The sequence below is a fragment of the Austrofundulus limnaeus genome, unplaced genomic scaffold (assembly GCF_001266775.1).
Source record: "Austrofundulus limnaeus strain Quisiro unplaced genomic scaffold, Austrofundulus_limnaeus-1.0 Scaffold38, whole genome shotgun sequence".
In the NCBI taxonomy this organism is placed as follows: domain Eukaryota; kingdom Metazoa; phylum Chordata; class Actinopteri; order Cyprinodontiformes; family Rivulidae; genus Austrofundulus; species Austrofundulus limnaeus.
This window is the reverse complement of record NW_013952440.1, coordinates 1471161-1477514: the sequence shown is the minus strand read 5'-3', so window position 1 is coordinate 1477514 and position 6354 is coordinate 1471161. Positions and strand designations below refer to the sequence as shown.

General features: G+C 38.0%; 1 protein-coding gene across 3 annotated transcripts in view; it reads right to left on the bottom strand.

Moving 5' to 3' along the window:
• The window catches only part of emp2 (epithelial membrane protein 2), a 19323-nt gene that overhangs the window by 10871 nt on the left and 2098 nt on the right, over window positions 1-6354 (bottom strand). Inside the window, exon 1 of one of the 3 annotated variants that reach the window (XM_014006930.1) lies at window positions 2046-2085. The exons of 1 other annotated variant lie outside the window; for it this stretch is intronic. The gene's annotated coding sequence lies outside the window, so the exon portion shown is untranslated. Of the gene's footprint in view, window positions 1-1818; window positions 2018-2045; window positions 2086-6354 lie in introns of those variants that run through there. One more of the 3 variants, XM_014006929.1, reaches the window with a different exon arrangement.

The following is a 6354-nucleotide window of genomic DNA, read 5'->3' as shown; positions in this document are numbered from 1 at the left end:
ACTTTTATCGCTGTCGCTTAGCATACAACCAATCAGCGAGGGTTTCATTGACTGACCAATGAGAGGAGAGTATGCTACACACTGCCGTTAGCTAACACTTTCACCAAGTAATTACTAAAAAAGGCAGCTTTGTGGGAATTTGTTGGCACCAGGGTGAAGTTTATGGTAAGTTTTTCCTCATAAAACTGTATCTTGATGTGTGTTTGTTTTTCAATAWCATTAGCATTGCAAGATTTGTTTAGTTTACACGTCTGTAATGCACACCCGCCTTCAGAGTCAAGAACCAATCAAATTTTGTGAAGACAAGCGATCTGAGAGCGCGATTTGCAACGCTGTGATCGCTATCGCGTCCCGTGTGTCGGGTTTCACTCTGGCTGCGATGACAGCCGTTAATCGCTGTAGTTTGTCGCTCCCCGTGTGTCGAGCCCTTAATAGTGTAAATGGAATGTGTGGCAAGCAGGCATAAATAATGACCAACAATTTCATGCACTACATCTACTGCAGAGCACAGTTTTGACAAATGGATCTAACCTGACCTGGAGGAGCTGTTTAAAAGCAAAAACCGATCATCCCACAAACATAAAACTGAAATTTTATCCATCTGAACCTCCATAGGAGTGGAAAACATAACTGCAAACACATCCACATAGCTGTGGTTGACCTAAAACTCATACAAAAGGAAAATAAATGCTTCAAAAAAAGGGTTAGACAATATAAAAAGACATAAACGTATGGAAATAATTAGGTAGTGTTATTTAAATGATATTTATACTTTCTCCTTTTATACAAGGAATCTGCTTCAGGCAAATCATGTGAATATTCAGTCTTTAATAATTGTACAAATGAGTATTTTGTCAAAAATACAGAAGTCTCTTATCTCTTCTTAATGAGGAACATGATGCTAATTTTGGTTTCACAGAACAAACCTAATGTAAAAGTAGGCTGGGTGATATAGATGAAAAACATATCAGGATATAAGCATTTCATATGATTCGATATGGATAATTACCAGTACTGATAAGTTTTTGTTTTACCTATTTGAAAAAAGGAGCATGAGAAAAAAATGGCTGACTGATTCTGCCAAACTAGTGACATGACCTTTCCTCTTTTATCTACAATTTCCTCTCAAACTGTTGCTCTAATTTTCTCCTTTCACTCCACACCCTTCTTTTTTATTTTTAAGCAGTTATGGGGCACAGTGGTGAAACATGAAAGTAATCAAATATTACTTCATCACTACTGAAACTTTACTAAAAGCAGTAATGTGTTTACTGATATCAGGCAAAATTATACACAGCTCTTATCTAAATAAAGAGGCGTGGATCGCCAAAAAACCTTGAGAAGGATTTTGTCTTGCAGAGGTTTAAATCAAAAAGACTGAAGGTAAAAAATATATATATATGCAGACACACATTTACACACACACCTAACCATATGTTCATCTTATCTTGATCTCAACTAATTTAAGAGTATTTGCCTTTTTAAAAGGGACAATATTATGTTTGTCAGGCATATAGTTCAATTCTATACCATAATAAAGTAACTATGTCACCTTCAGTTCTTATTAAAATGTCAATTTGTATAAATCTAAAATTAATTTGACTTCACATCACAGCTGTTTGTAAACGCCCTGAAACTGGCCTCTGTCTATTTAAGAACATCCAGCTGCTTCCATTTCAGCACGTCATCACAACAGCTTCATGCCATTTACAACCTGTAGCGCAGTAGCCTATTTTGTTGTAATAATAACAAAAAAGCTGCAACATAATACAATATTGGTTTTGGAAAATGGCAACTCTGGATACAATTACACCTTACCATCAGACCTGGAAAGGTCTCTGAAGAACCAGAGCAAGTACAGAGACAACGTTTCAGCTGGTAAGATCCCAGTCATCCTCACACACGTCAACCGTAAGCTAATTTATTTATTACTAAAATGTGGTGTAAGCCAACTAAAGAACATAATATAAGTTACGAATGGTAACCATAGACCACAGACAGACCAAACAATCGAACAAAACAACATGAGTTGTTTTTCAGCTTACCTGGGCAGACAACAGCCGTGTTTGTGTACTTCTGAGTGTTGGAATTGCATCATCTTTTAGTGATAATCTTGTTATTAGTCCACTGTTAAGATTGCGTCAGTCAGAACAAGTAAATACTTTTCGTCATGTAACTTATGTTTATCACTAAAGTAAATCAAAGTAATCTTGATTAATATGTGACGTCTAACTCAAAACAAATAAAGAAACCAGTCTTCTAYAATGTCTGTGAAAAGCTGGATTTGTTATGAACCCTTTTTATTAGAGTACTAAATTTGTTTTACAGTTTTTGGTTGCAGGGGCTTTAGATTTATGAAACCCACTCAGTACACAAATCTGATCATGGAAAATCTGTATATAGTGCAAAGGAAAACAAAATGAATGAGGGGTTTGTAATGCAGGACGTTTTAATGGTAAACTCGTTATTTTGTGTGTGACATTTGGAAACTCCAACACGAAGCTTAGTGGAATCTAATGCAAATAATAACAATAATAATAATAATAACTCCGACCATGTTTCCCAACACCTAACTAACACATGACACTCAGGCACAAACACATCATTCCTCCTCTCCACTCAGCCTTATAACAGGAGGCTGGGGGACTGAGTGCAAGTGTGTGTGTGTGTGAATGTGGACTGATTCCTTCACCCGATGGAAAATGCTGACTTTAAAGTCCTTTTTTTAAAACTCTTTCATAAAACACAAAGCCACAGACTTAACTGGGCCTCTGAATCTGACTCCCCCGCCTCTCTCACTGTCCCACTCTTCCTCTCTCTGTTCAACTCTTTGTGTCTCCCTCAGTCTAGTCATGGAAAAGTGGATTAAGTTAGTGGAAAAAAAAAATCAAGAAAACATCCTGTGAATATTTGTTTTCTATAGAAGGGTGACTATTAACTATCCATTTGCCTTGCACATATCTTTATATGAGGCAATCAAAGTATGCACTGAGTTGTTTATAAATATATCTGATCAATCAGTTTTTGTTGTTTAGAACCTCCATGAAACACATCGTTGAGGAAAAAAGTGAGCTGTGCCCACTCTTGCAGCACCCTCATTAAGAAACAAGTTCTGTTTTGGYGTTTCAGTCAATCTGAGCCAGAGCTGACTAAAACATGAATATGGCAAGTTCATTTTAAGAGTGTCTAAATAAAAATGTTCCCATTGCATGCAATTTAAATATGTTTTACAACCAACTTGTTTTGTTTTGCAGCTTTACAACTCGTGTCCACTCTGATCCCGATGCAGTCATTCGTTTTTCACCATATTTTCTGAGATTCAGACACAATTTAAGTAGAGATCTTCAGACATCCCCTCTCACTAGTCCCTCCATCCAAAGGGACTGCAACGTGTTCCACTGAGATAAAATCTGGAGTTCTATAGGGTTGGGAAATGTTGACATAAAAATCTATGACAATAAATTGTGGCATTTAGCCGATAACAGTAATATGATGATTAGTAAAGGACAATTGCATGTGCGTGTAGCCGACGTTTCCATCTTGGTTCGATTTTCCATCTTTCCTCGTACTCCGGTTTATGCTGGTGTTTCCGATGGTTAAACAAGTCCCTAGAGTAAGGGTTAGCCACTTCATGCAGCCTGGTTTCCACCATTGGGCTCAMATGCGCGCCTGACAGTGTGTCGCTCACAAAAATACGTCATAACATGTCACTAATTGCAGTAAATGCAAAGTGGCAAATGTTAATTGTGGACAGTTTTACAGACGATTAATTGCACACAACACRATTTTGCCCAACCCTAGTTCTGGGTCTGCCTCGAGGTCTTCGCGGAATGGGACGTGTCTGAAAACACCTCTCTTGGAAGGCATCCACCASACATTCTTACCAGGTGCCCAAACCACCCCAGCTGGTTCCTTGGAGGAACGACTCCACTCTAAGCACCTCCTGAATAGATGAGCTCCTCACCAATTACTTAAGGATGAGTTGATCCATTTTGTGGCMGAACATTTCCGCTTCTTTTGGTCTTTACAGTGCTCCAATTAATTAGGTATCAACAGGTATGCAAAACTGACCCTTCTAAACTTTCATCCTCTCTTTTCATAGCATACCACCATGTATTATAAAGCGGCCCTGCACTCAGCATCRGTGTCACCATCTGTGAGTTGCAGCCGATTCATAATAACTCTGTTACCCTCGAGACATCGGCTGAAAACAGGAAGTCGTGAGCTGTTTCGCAATGCTTCTTTGGGTCAAATTTAGCGGATCTGGTGACACGTGACTCACAAGAAACAATATCTGGTTAAACGTTGGACACAAAGGAGCAAATTAGAGGCACGAGTGGGTGTAGGCTTGTATTTTTCTGAGAGGAGGATCATTACTGTAAGTCAACTTTAAACTGTAAGTAAAATGTAAGGTGCATACGGTTAGGTGAGACAAAAACTTTGGTTTTGAAAGAATTAGAAAAGGGTTGACGTTTCACTGTGATTTTTTGTGAAGTATGAGATTCTCCAGCTGCAAAAGTCACCTATAGTTCGGCTTTTTTTTTTAAAATCTGACGTGGTACCGTGTGACACGGGTCAACATTTGATAAAACTGGGTTCAGATAGCATGACACAAACAAGTTCTGCATCAGTGAAAACTGCTGTGTGAGCTTTGAAATGCTTTTCGTTTGACTCGTTTGTGCGAGSTAATTGGCTTGAACTGCGATGATTATAGCATGATATTGATTTGCAGTGAGAACACAAGACTTTTTTGTGAGTACTGGCCCTTTGATGTCCTGCTGCAGCACTGCTGGAATGTMGACTGATTAGTAAATTAAAAGCTACGCCTTTCGGCTCAGCTCCCTTTTCATCACGACATATCCTGTTCAAGACAACATCATGATGAAGAAACCATAATCTGATGAAGACGGGGCAGTGTCATTGAAAACTTTAATAACAGATTTCTGTAGCTTTCCTCGGACCTTCTTCTTCTTCTGTAATTTTTAAAAGGTAAGAATCTACTAGAAGGTGTCTACAAAACATTAACACAAGATGTTGTGAACACAAAGGACACGTCTTTGTCTCACTAAGGCCAGCGTCAAGATAAAAGCAAGCACAGAACCAGAGCCAAACAAGCACTGAGACCCAATTTGATTATGGAAAGCATGAGGAGAAGCAGCATAATAGACCTACAGAGCAGCTGCAAAAACACATTCCCAGCATGACAACTATATTTAAAAGTGTGCTTCAGTGTAATTATTTAATTGAATTAAACTTTTCTGTGAAAAGTCACGAAGTACGATATGTTATCTATTTATTATTCTCATTTTGTGGACCTCAGCACTTTTCCGCAATTTCTTGAGACAATTTAAAATTTGGCTGAATGTTTGCAACATTTGTCCCAATGCTTCTGATTTTACACATTAAATGACGAACACGTGAAGCAAAACAAGTACTTTTTTAAAACTGTAAAAAAAACAAAAAAAAAACAACTAACATATTTCATATTAAATTCATTTGCTGCCAGTGTGTTTTATACTGACAAGACAAAAACATCAATGAGATGTATTAAAATTGCTGACTGAAGTGTTTCTCAAACTTGTTTACGTTCACTTTGTGACGTAAAGCACTGGTTTACATGCTCAAACACTAACATCTCTAAATGTGCATGGATTAGATGGAGAATCTTAAAGTCATTCATCTTTATATCTCTGCAGCTGATTTAAACTGTTTGTCTAACAATCAGACTCAAATTTAACATCTTGAATTTAAAAGCTCGAAATTAAAAAAAGAAATAAAAATTTCACATAAAAATGCATGCATTTTCCTGCTGTGTTTAAAGACTTCCCTCTGATGTAGGAATCCCTTCATGTTGAGCATCAACACGTAAGTGTGTGTGTTTGAGCATTCCTGTGTGACAGTGCTGAGTAATGACTTCCACATAACCAGGTCAGGCACCAACTGATAGGGAGGTGAGAAGATCTCCACTTGTGCCTCCTTCTGCTTACATCTCCACCACTCCACCAGTCCTTTCTTCACCTCATCTCACTTTGACAGTAATCTTTGCCTATATTAATATTACACATCCCAATCATCTGAGAAATACTTTCAAATCAGTATTTTTTGTCTATTACCTGAATATTTCATGAACTAGTGTAGAGTTGGGCAATATTGGCAAAAAATATAATCACGATTATTTGCGGTATTTAGCCGATAACGATTAATCCCCTGGAGTCCCTGGACCCCTGCATGTCCTAGTCACACAATCTATTTAAATCACTCTAGGACAGTGTTTCCCAAAGTTGGGGTCAGGACCCAAAGTGGGGTCCCGAAACATCAAGGTGGGGTCCTGAAAAGATTTTCTGAATTAATTAC